We start from the raw sequence: 12,798 nt of genomic DNA, 5'->3' as shown, positions 1-12,798 counted from the left end.
TGCTATTTCAGTACTCTCTCCATGGTTTGCTGATATAGCAAACTACCTTGTTTCAGCACAGTTCCCTCCGCACCTATCTTCAAGAGAGAAGAGCAGAATCATCAGAAAAAGTGCCTCATTTACTTGGATCGGGGGCAATCTGTTCAAGCTTGGCCCCGATCAGATCTTAAGGCGTTGTGTAAGGGAGGAGGAAGTCTTTGATATCCTCCTCACCTGTCATGATGGGCCTTGTGGAGGACATTTTGCAGCAAAGAGGACTGCCTTCAAGATCCTGCAGGCAGGCTACTATTGGCCCACACTTCATCAAGATGTCAGAAGATATGTCAGCCAGTGTGACCAATGCCAAAGAATGGGGAAACCGACCCAAAGGGATGAGATGCCTCTCCAACCTCAGGTGACTCTTGAGCCATTTGAGAAGTGGGGTATGGACTTTGTGGGCCCAATCAACCCTCCTTCGAGGCAAAGGTCTTACATCATTGTGTGCACTGACTACCTGACAAAGTGGGCAGAGACCAAAGCAATCAAAGCAGCAACAGAAGAAAAGGTGGCCGAGTTCCTAAGAGAAAACATCTTCTATAAGTTTGGCTATCCAAGAGAGCTGGTCACCGATCAAGGGAGCCAGTTCACCTCCAACCTGGTTGAAGATCTACTAGCTCATCACAAGATCAAGCATAGGACTTCCACCCCCTATCACCCTCAAGCAAATGGGCAGGTGGAAGTCACCAATAGAGCATTAGAAGGGATCTTGACTAAGGTGGTGAGCAGCAGCAGAAAGGACTGGGCAGATCGCCTGGTTGAAGCCACATGGGCTTACAACACCACTTGGAAGACCACCACCAGCTTCACACCTTATGAGCTGGTCTATGGGAAGAAAGCTTTGTTGTCCATTGAATTTGAATACAACACTTTGAGGATGGTAGCTCAGCTGGACATAGATCTCAGCCATGCACAACAAGAGAGGTTATTGCAGCTAAATGGGTTGGATGAGCACCGAATGCAGGCCCTCCTTCACTCGGAAGTGGTTCAACTTCAGAGAAAGGTGTGGCATGACCAACACCTCCATGACAAGCAATTTCAGCCGGGAGATTGGGCTTTGTTGTATGACTCCAGATACAAAGATTTCAAGGGGAAGCTGAGAACCAGATGGCTAGGGCCATATTCAGTGGAAAAATGTCATGACAATGGATCTGTTCTTATTCGGACCATTGATGAGGAAGCCATCCCCATGCTTGTCAATGGGCATCCATTGAAGATCTACAGGAGACCTCTCTCAAGACAAGAGTTCATCAAAACTATGGAGAAATCTGTATTGGTCATAGAGAAGGGTTCTGCCTCTGCTTTGGGCATACCCTGAAAGATTCAAAAAAAAAAAAAAAATAATAATAATAAATAAATAAATAATAAAGATCCTTGGGTGAAAACCTTTCTGAGGCGCCCAAGGCAGGTGGTAGGGGTGAAAACCTCATTGAGGCGCCCCTATTGTCTTTCAAAAAAAAAAAGAGAAAAATTTGGAAAAGATCCTTGAGTGAAAACCTTTCTGAGGCGCTCAGGGCAGATGGCAAGGGTGAAAACCTCATTGAGGCGCCCCTGTTATCTTTCAAAAAAAAAAAAAAGAAAAAAAAGAGAAAAAAGAAAAAAACAAGGTTAGCAAATTCATAATGTAAAAATGCATGCAAGTTGCAGGTGTTCTATGGAGGAGAGGGAGCCTCTCAACTCAAAGCCAAGGATCCTTATCATGCAATCAGGACACCTCACCAGCACCTCCTCCAAGAATACTCATTTTCTCCAAGGTATGTGCAATTCTATTACAGCTTGAGTCTTCTACAGGAAGACGCAGATTTTCTACAGGAAGATGCAGATTTTCTACAGGAAGGTGCAGACTCTCTACAGGAAACGCAACCTTTCTACAGGAAGCTCTGTATTTCTACAGGAAACTTCCTGTAGAAGCTCAGAACGGCCCAGAATCCATTTTGTGAGGAGATCTAACGGTTAAGGATCGGTTTGGACGCATGCAAGCTACTATTGTCTCCCTTGCACATTGTTGTCACCTCGTCCTGCCATCCTTGTCGACATGCAACGAAGTTACCTGCACCAGCAAAGCAGATCGATGAGTTCTCAAGAAAAAGCAAGTTTTAAATGAAAAAACGCTGGAGATCTCATACCATATCCATCTCAGTCATCCAGAAGCCCTGGGAGCGTGATCGGGAGGCCAGATCCTTCGTCGTGCAGCATGCACCCAAGGAGGAAGAACTGTTACAAGACATCCCGCGGGAGTCCTGTAACAGTTAAGCCCGCTAGAGTGGATACCAATCACAGCGCTGGCCATATGCAATGAAACGCGGGCGCATGCAGCCAAAGCATCCAATCCATCGTCGGCAGCCTGTAAACATGAACCTCCGGGCCTGTGTAAGTTCGCCAGCAGCAGGTAGATCCACTCATCATCGTCCAAAAACTGAAACATCGTGTGCAGCCGCACAGGTAAGTGTCTCGACCCTTCCTTCCATCAGATTGCATGAATTTTACTTTGAATTGATTGCAAAGTGTAAAGGTGAATGGGTTGAGCGGCCGTATGGCCATTTGGCCGGCCACGTCAGCCAGTTAATGGTCTGGTTGGATGTTTGGGTGGCGACCATGACAAAAAGAATGGGCAGCACGCACGTGAGAGCAATTCCGTCAGAAAAAAATGAGTTTAACAGAAAAGGCGGCGGTAGATCTGTGGGAATTGATGCGGCAGCAAGGGAACTCACAGGCAAATGATGGGATGACATCGCCCAACGGTCCGACGGGGACAGCTCACCCCCGCGCCACGGATTCCGCTGATTCAAAATCTAATCGGCTAGATTGCCCTCATGCATTTATCAACCACCGTTTTGAACTCGAGTGGCTATCCTGATCTTTCTGCAGTTCGATACGCAGAGCCTTTGGCTATCAGAACGCTTGTGAAGCACACCCAGAGCGCAGACCAACTGCAGTCTTTCCCGAAAATCACGCGCTGCTCCTACAGGAACGCTGTTTCTACAGGAACGCAGTTTCTACAGGAAGGCGGGTGCCTCACGTAAAAAGGTGGCAGATTATAAAGGTAACCCTGAACTCTTCATGCAATTGGTTTTTAAAGGTGGCAGAATCGTCGTCCACAGTCTGGTCATAGAAAATTGGTGAAATTGTTGTCTGCTGTGCCTATACTGTCGTTCTACAGGATGTCAGTGAATTAAATGGTGTTAAGGTCCTCAGGGATAAGTTTTGTGGATTATTTGCACAACAGAAGCGTAATTCTACGCCCTGTCCCAATAAGCTAAATTTCTCCCGCATTCGCCACCTCTAGCAACAGTTTTTATCATGCAGGGTGGGTTTATTAGACGGGAACCCACTGATTCATTGAAATTAAGAGAAAACCAGGAGGTGGTGGAGCTCTTCACACGAGCACAATGGATATCCTTTTGTGACAAGCTACAGGGTTATGACGACGAAGTGGCAGAAGAATTTTTACAAGCCTTGAGGCCGAAATCCAAAACATTGGCCACAGTGAATTTCAGGGGCCTAAGCCTCAAGCTCACCCCGCAATATATCAGTCGAATTACTGAACTTCCAATGGGTCTGCCGTGGGATAAGGAAGAAAGGAAGTTGAGCCAGCAGGCAAAGAAAGAATTCTTTCCACCTGAGGAGGAATTCACGGAGGACAAAAATGGGGTGCGTAGAACAAGTTTGTTGCCACCATGGAATGAAGTTAGCTTGCAGATCATGAAGTATATAACCTGTGAAGGCCGTTTTAGCATTGTGTACGGGTATCACTTTAGGTTGCTCATTGAATTGAGACACCAGATTGATCTTCCTGTAGAAAACAAACTGAGCATTCCTTATTTCCTGCTACAGTCTTTAATTGAGTGTGCCACAAAGTTAAAAGAAGGCATACCAGATCAGGTAGCCCACCATGGGTTGATCAAAATTCTTGTGGAGGATGCACTTCATTCATATAAGGTTCCCCTCTCATGGGAATCATTCAGGAATTTGACAAAAGATGGGGACATAAAGATGTTGACCGAGGAAAGTGGTTCCTCCAACAGTGAGGAAAAAGAGTCAGTGGCCGTGCGAAAGAGAGAAACAGGCCAGAAGACCCCGACCACAGTGCAGAAGAAAGAACAAAAGAAGAAGCATGAGAAAAAGGATGACAAAGAAAAAGGTGACACACACATCTTGTCAGCAAGAGAGAAGAGGTTGCAGAGCAGAACGGACAAAGCTGAGATGGTCCACATCAGCCCAAGTACCTCATCAGCACCCGCAACCCAACCAAAAAGAAAAACCCATGCAGCAAAGCAAGCCAAGGTGGCGACACCTGTGTCTACAGGAAAGCAAAAACAGTCTTCTACAGGAAGCCCGAAAGCTGTTGGAAAAGGGTCTTCCACAGGAAGCCCGAAAATTGCTAAAACAGGGTCTTCTACAGGAAGCCCTGACAAAGTGAAACCCAAGGAGAAGAAGGCTGATATTCGTGAAAGAGAGGCAGCAGCTGTGCTGGCTGCCCTCAGCACGCCACCTAAGCCAAAAGAGAAAAGAAAGAGGGAGACCCCTCTACACTTTAAAGCTCGAAGAAGTGTTAGGATAAAGACGGGCAGGCCACAGCCTTCGTCCAGCAGCCCGATTGTCATTGAAGATACCCCTGCTTCTCCCAAGGAAAAGTCCCCCTCAAGGATAACAGTCACCTACGAGAAGGAGAGCCCAAGAGCAACGACTTGGAAAAGAAGGATAGACCAATCGGCTTCAAAAGCCCGGCTCAAGGTCAAGGAAACAGAGAAGAGGGAAGGAGCGGCACCCTCATCGCCACCAAGAGCAGAACAGGCAGAGCCACCAAGAGTAGGGAAGAAAGAGCGTAGTCCTAGTTCTCGGCCAAGGACAAGGAGCTGGGGCAAAATTGCTCAAGGATGAGCAAATATTTTAGCTGGGGGGTGATGATGAGCCCCAATTTTTGGTACAATTTGGGCTCATTTTGCCTACTTACCTTGCTCAACCATTCATCTTTTAACACTTATGCATTCATTTCTTAGTATATTCGTGTTATTTGTAGGAAGAAGGGCAAGCATTATATCTATGTGGCTAATACATGATGATTTCAGGTTTTTGGCATTAAAGAGAGCAAAAGACCACGCAAATGGAGACAAGGAGACAGCAAAGGTGACATTGCGGGTTCATAGGGAGGTTGTCCACAGTCTTGATGACCTTCCTCATGATTTTCACCTTAACTCCGAGCTCCAACAGCTCTCCCCACCGAGCTTAAAGGCAGCCAACGGATTCTACAGGATCAGCAGTTTAACTTTCAGTTGGACAGCCAAGCTCCACGAATGGAGGAAGCCAGCTTGATCTTCATTGTGTATAAATATGAAGGCTGTAGCCTTTGATAGGAGCTTTTTGAAATTTTGAATTACTATTGTAATTTCTGAGCACGAGTTACAGCTCGGTGTTTGTTTTTGTAAGCCAGTTTTGGCATGACATTAGACTCTTGATTATGAATAAAGGCAAGCAGATTTGGATCTAATTCTGAGTTTTTAAGGGAGCTATAGCTCTCAGGTTAGGGCCCAACCTGAGAGCAATAGACCTCCTCTTCTTTGTAGTGTTAATTGCCTTTCTTTGCAGCACTTTATTTCCTCGGTTTTGACATGCATTTAGAATTTACAGTCTGCTGATTTGATTTCTTTTATGTGATCGAGTAGGATTAGTTTACAGTTCAAGTGCTTTTAGTTGTTTAGATTAGAATAGGAGGATTGTAATTCATTGGAGATTCAAAAAAGGTTGATAGTGCACTCGCTGCCATCTCTGTTTAGAGATTGGGGGTGTGGGCTGTACCAACCACCCAAAAACACAGTCTTATGCTTTCATGCAAGCTGCAACACAGTCATTTTAATTATAGATCCATCCATGCACTCTGATCTTGAGCCATACTTCTTCATTCCAACTCCATGCACGACTTCTCTTCACGATTTACATTGATGTTCATTGGTTTAATAGCACAGGTAGCACAGGTTAATGAATTCTCGTTTTTGGTGCAAGACATAAGAAATTTGTTTTATTTACACTGCTCAGTATCATTCCATTTCCTTCTTCTTCTTCTTAACCACGCCTAAAGCCACCTACTCGACCTCTGTTCAGCTCGTTTGCCTTCCAACTCTTCCATTGTCCACGTAGCTCCATTTTCTTGACCTTGCGTTGCTTCCATCCTTCTATCCACCAACCAACTTCATGCACTCTTTCTCCATCTTATTTCTCTGCCCCTGAGCCATCACAAGCTCCATCTCCATCTTACCTATCCACCCATACCGCTCCATCACTTCACCATCACCCAAAACTCCCACCATAGCACATCCTGTAGGAGTTAGCAGACTTCCTGTAGAAATCTCAAGCTTCATGTAGGATCCCCTGCAGACATCCTGTAGAAGCCTGCAAACTCGGTTTCTGAGCATCTGAACGTTGTGGACTCCTGTGGAATGATGTTAGGGATCCCCTGGAACCTCTCCTAGCCCTCTTGACCTTTCCCAAGCTTTCTCTCCCTTCGCACCACCTCTGCACAGCCAAACCCTAATAAGAAACAAAATCATAATCACTCCAACCACTTAAGCAAAAATATAAAAACATGTTCTTTTCAATAGAAGTAGTTTGAGTTCATGCATTTCACATCATTAGAAGTAATGGCATCATTCTTAGACATTTGCACTCCCACCATTGCATCATAGAGATTAAGCTAGTCAGATTAGGGTTTACTAGGGTTTCCATGTTTTGGTTGGTTTTCAGTTCATTTTTGCAAAGTAGATTAATTTCCTTTGAGATAGCCTTCGTCCATCATTTAGAAAGCTTCTTCTGAGAACATATAGAAGTTGGCTTGAGCCCTAGCGGACTTGTGCCAGCTGACCAAGTGACAGCTGCGACAAGAGCTAGTACTTGTGCATACAGCACCGTCGCTTCCAAGTTTGTTACGAACTACCGGGTTGATAAAATTAGAGATAGGAAGCTCCAGGAGTTGTAGCATTATTGCTACAATACTGGAGCCCACCAGGGTGCATCCAAATACAGTCTCTAAAAGTAAAGGATAGCATTGATACTAGTGGAGAATAACATTTGGGATTTTATTGAAGAAAGACTCGTCCCTCCTACTGACATTGGATAACTGGCCATCCATAATAAAAAAGGATGTGAAAACCATACGGACTATTTTGAATGTGATGAAGAATTATGTGATCCCTCATCTCCTTGGAAAGAAGATAGAGAGGAATATGTGGGAGTGTGGTGCGGGTAAATTATAAGTGGAGACACAAACAATTCCTCTAGCCTGAGCGAGCGGGTCTAGCCACTAACAAAGAATCTATGGAAAATCTCCTTAAGCTAGAACCAATTAAGAGGACCTACCTCTTAGAATGATATTCTGCTTGGAGATAATCCTGCTTCCTCACTCCAGCTATCTTTCATTTCCTTCCTTCGAATACCTAAAACAAGAAAACAAAGAACAACAGCAAGCATGATAGCATACAATATTGTATTCAGCCTAATTAACAAGTCAAGGAACATTAAGCCATAAAGATGTAAAATAACGCTTCATGTAGGAAATCAATCAATAGTTGTATTCATATAAATCAGAAAGAGATTACAACCAATACCTTGACGTTGTTGGTCTCCTCCAATGTATCTGAGTTCCCATACTTCTGCTAGCATCTCATGGATAGCCCCAACAATGGAAGTTTTAAGGCCTCTTCCCTCTAGTCTCAAACCAAACCAAAACACATCATTCTCCCTCAAACATACACTAGAAAGCTATAAGCTATAGATATCTTGTTGATCATTCAAACTCGCTCAAAAACTAGTTTAGCTTGGGAAAGAGATGTTTATATAGTTTGGATGAATGGGAGATGGTTCCTCTCATCATGGGAGAATGTCTTATCTCTTGAGTTTGTTCCATCCTAAAAGGGGAAAGGAGCCCAAACTGACTTCTTCAGCTCCATCCAACCCAACCATCTGCTAGACTTCCATTACAAAGCTTCTAGAGCTGGAAGCTTTGACTCCATATTTAAAAAACTTTCCAAAAGAGGATCGGCGCGACTGGAAAAGGGCTTAGTCACTCCATATGGTTCTAGGGCTAGTTTTAATCTCTGCAAATCAGTGCGAGGAGGAAACTGGTTAGTAGCGTTGGTCTTGTAAACTAGGATAAAAGGAAGATTGTTGGGAAATGATGCAAAGGGGAATTGTTCTGCTCATGAAGAGGGACATACTGGGAGTTTCTTCATGATGGGGAAGCATGTAGGGTTCACTGTAGAGGTCCTCCAAAATCATGGATGGGGATTGCAGGGATAGTGACAAAATGTTGTATAACAGATGCCCCCTAAAGCATGAAGGTCGAACTAGAGTGAGGGATGAAATGCTTTACAAGTGGATGCGGGGAACCAAAGTCCATTGTCGGAAAACTTGCAAGCAAGCATAGATACATATACATCACTAAAAACTTTGACAAATGATACATGAATTATGGTATGGATGCAGCCATCCAAAGAATGATCATGTAAATGGATCCAAGGCATGGGCGCAGCCATCCAATAGAAAGGATCATAACGAAACCAAGGTATGGTCGCAACCATCCAATAATGAGAAGGATCACATATAACAACTCATGGTATGGTCGCAGCCATCCATCTGAAAGAGACATGTATATCAACATGATCATGTCACATCACCTCGCAACCTGGACTTGTGTAATCTGAGCCCAAGGTCTTACGCTCCAAACGATCCGATCACAGTACAAATCCTAACATGTGAATGAATGTGTTAAAGTCGAACATGCTAGAAAGTAGCTTGATTACCAATCAATGATGTGAACCATTAACAAGTGCGAGAGAAACAACCAATAATGACAATGCCTCTTAAGGTACCAGCAGCACAGTTCACAGAATGTGAATAAAGGAATTGAAGTTGAACACCCTTGAACTCACCCAATCGAAAGCTAATGATGTGAACTTGTCATCGACTACAAAGAACTTGTCGTTAGGGCATGCAAGCTCAAATGTACTCGAAGGGAGTCTCTCAGCCAGTTTCCTGGATAATGAGCTGAAGTCGACAGGAAGCAGTCGTGTCGAAGGAGGGCCATGATGTATCCCACATCATCGACATGAGACAAAGGGATGCAAATGATTTGAGATGATACAGAGAATCAGGAGTAAGTGTAATTGCATAAGGACTAACTCTTGAACATATCGGCGACACAACTCTGGAGTTTGGAAGCTTTTGGATCCATAGGATCGGTGGTCATGATGACATGGCAAAGATCAAATGGAAGGAAAAAATGAATGGCCCAACCGATGAAGGTCAATGATGAAAAGGAGGATATCACAACCCGACACGAAGCATAAAGTGTCATGTTCAAGAGTGAGTTGTCGACACAACTAATAGAACTTCCAATTTCCCCCCACCATTTATGGCAGGTACCCCAATTATTTTTTATCGCAAGCTTGAAGGGGATAGCATGTGCTTGCACTCTAAGTTCATCCTTCGGACGAACGACCTAGTAAGTTTAATGAGCCATAGGAAAGAGAAGCTCATGTTCTTCATGGTGATGAATCCAATGTCATTTAATATTTTAACAAGTCCGACAAAGGTGTAACTCGGTATCTTTTTCATGTTTAGGGAGTTTGAAAAAGACACGGAAAAGAAAACTCCACATGGTCCCTTTTCTTACATTTGTGTCTCTCGAGCCCAAAAAGGTAGAAAACGATACTTGAGAGAACTGCTTGACCATTTCAGTCAAGGAGTACCTTTTTCGTAAATAGTTCATCCCAGCTCGAAAAAGTGGTAAACATATACTGGGTGAACGAAGTTTCACAACCTTTAACGAGTTCAAAATGACAAGAGCTTGAAAATCTTTTCGTGTTTAAAGAATCGAAAAAGAGATTTAAAGAGGACCCCCCATTTATTCTCTTTTACGAGTCAAAAATGAAAAAAATACTCGGTGATCTTTTCATTGGAGTTTTACGAGTCGAGAAAAGAGCTTAAACATGACTCCAACATCATCATCGATAATTTGTCACCTGTCGCTGCACAAAAAGGTAAATGCATTATCCAGTTTCTAAGGAAAAATAGGTCAAAAGTACTTTAAAAACCCCTAATATTTCATGAAAAATGAATAAAAGGAGGAAAAAGTAATTATTTTTTACCATTTACCATTTTACCTTTGCGTGAAGAGCTTTTACCTACTTGTGCCCTAGTTTTTCAGGACCATATTGCAGGAGATCCGGGAGGGCATTCGTCGAGTCGTCAATTGCAGGTAAGAGCCAAGACCTTAAGCTCCATTTTCATGCTTATTTTACTTGTTTTAACCATTTTTTAAGGAGATCTTGAAAAAAAAAAAATTACCCTCGGCCGGCGTGATTTCCATGCCAATCGGGGGTTATCAAAATTGTCAAGTATGTCGTCGGTGCTACTGTTTTTAAAACAGTCGCGTCGATGCCATGAACAAAAAAATTTCAAGTTTTTGCCTAATTTGTCCGATTGAATCCAAATTTCTCTGGCCAAAGATGTTTATTGACTTGATTATATGGTTTTTGCAGGGAAAAAATCGTGAAAAATGGTGGATTGGAAGGAACGTGAGCATGAGGACATTGACACTCAAGCAATGGCAAACCCAAATTGCTTGAATGCTCTGAGGAACTATGGGCTCCTCAAATTCTTCCTTACACTGGGTCTATAGGCTCAACTCAAATTTCTACTGTATCTAATCAGTCTCTAAGATGTGAATCAAGAATTTTTCATGATCTGTGACCAAGAACTGGAGTTGGAAACTTCAAACATTTATTTCATCACAGGACTATCCCGAAGAGGGGAACCAGTCAATCTATATGGGTCAAGGCCTATTGGGGCAAGTGTGACCATGCTACTTGCAGAACACTACCCAGAAGCACTCAAATCAAAAATTGGTAAGATCGAGATCATGACTGTTTGGGATCTTCTGCTGAGAGTGTTACTGTTGACCATAAACAGAGTAGTTGGGGTTCAACCGCAGCATGAGACCAACAAGTCAAAGTTTTAGTATGCTATCGACTATACGGAACCCACTATCTTCAACTAGCCAGAAGCTATGAAGGTCAACATGAAGCGCCAGCTATCAAAATCTAAGGCGGGAAACCTGAAGCAGTTCTACTATGGGTCTGTTCTAGTGACCTTCTTCCTAGAGCAAGTTCCGCTATTTCACTACTAGCTGGCTGAGGTGGAACCGCCATTGCCACGAGACCCACGGATGGTCCGTTGGAGTGCATTGATGTCGGGGATTACCAGGGGCCAACAGATGTCCTATAAGCCCGCCTTCTTCTCGTGGCTACGACGATAGCTAATCGTAGTGGAGGATTGGCCCTACAGTGGTAGCAACTTCCGCAGTGATCTGGATATGCCTCCCAGAGGGGGAGGATTATGATGATGGAGGTAAAAACAAACAATTTTTATTTTTTATTTTTTTATTGTTTTTGAAATATATGTGTTCATGACATTTTGATTTTATAAATGCAGATGTTGGACCAGAATGCCTTGCCAGGATGTCCCCGGTTGCTAGGCACGTTGCTCAGTAGTCTGATGTCGCTCCTTATCAAGAAGGAAGTGACAATGAGGAGGAGATTGTGTGGAACGTTGAGGGATTGACCCATGGTATCCCAGAGTATGCTTGGATGGGTGATGTCCCATGCCAATATCAAAGGCATATGGTGGGCATATCAAATCAGATCCGTCGACCACTGACTCGTGTAGTGCAAGTAGTTACATGCTACCATGAGCATCATTAATGCATAGGTCCAACATTCCACATTTTTAAGGCCTGCGAGCCACTGATGTATTTGAACACACATATTTTTTTTGGGGTTTTAATGTATGACAAACATTATCGACAGATATATATATATATATATATATATATATATATATATATATATATATATATATATATATATATATATATATATATATATATATCTATATCTATATATATATATATATATATATATGTTATACTTCCTTTCTTACTATGGTATAAATGTTTTGTGTTTTGAGTTTTTACATGTTTCGCAAATGTCTATCCAACACACAATTAGCTAATGCATTTGTTAATGTATTCATGTGTCTAGGAATATGGTGATATGTAATGTAATCAAAATTTCTCTCCAATAGATGAATATGTAGATACATTCTCAATATCTGAGGGTTTCTAATGGAATATTACCCGTTGAGTTGAAGAAAAACAAGTTGTGAATCAAGGTTAACAACAAATTATGGGGTGCCAAGAGCGATAGCTTCTGACAACAATTTGATAACTGCACTATACTCAGCGATGTTATTAGTTGTTCGACCTAGACAAATACCTTGAAGATCAATCAACTCACCATGGGGGTCATAAATGGCCCATGTCACGGATGATAGACTCTGGTTACTACAGCAAGCACCATTAGCGAAACCGATGTGAGAAGACACCGACATATGCAAGAAGGCAGAAACATAATAAGCATGAAATCTGCTTGAAAAAAAACACACCAAACCACACTATACAAAAATGAATAACACACTATTGTACAAAAGTAACCATGCAAGATGACCTAATCATAGTACTTTTTGAGAGAGTCCATTCTCGGACTCGGGTAATCAATCAACACAGATGAAAAGTGGAGTTTTACCATTGACATGATGAGTAAGCATCGACTCAGTGAAATTGTAGAGTAGAACTCATATAAGGAAGTGCCCCCATGCCCCTTGGGTGAGGGAGGGTTACGAGTCAGAAGATGGCAACCCCATTGCAATAAT

Source organism: Pinus tabuliformis, chromosome 2_1 (genome assembly GCF_031772625.1).
Source record: "Pinus tabuliformis cultivar Carrire ecotype Pingquan chromosome 2_1, CPIR1, whole genome shotgun sequence".
Taxonomy (NCBI): Eukaryota; Viridiplantae; Streptophyta; class Pinopsida; order Pinales; family Pinaceae; genus Pinus; species Pinus tabuliformis.
Note: the sequence above shows the minus strand (reverse complement) of the source record.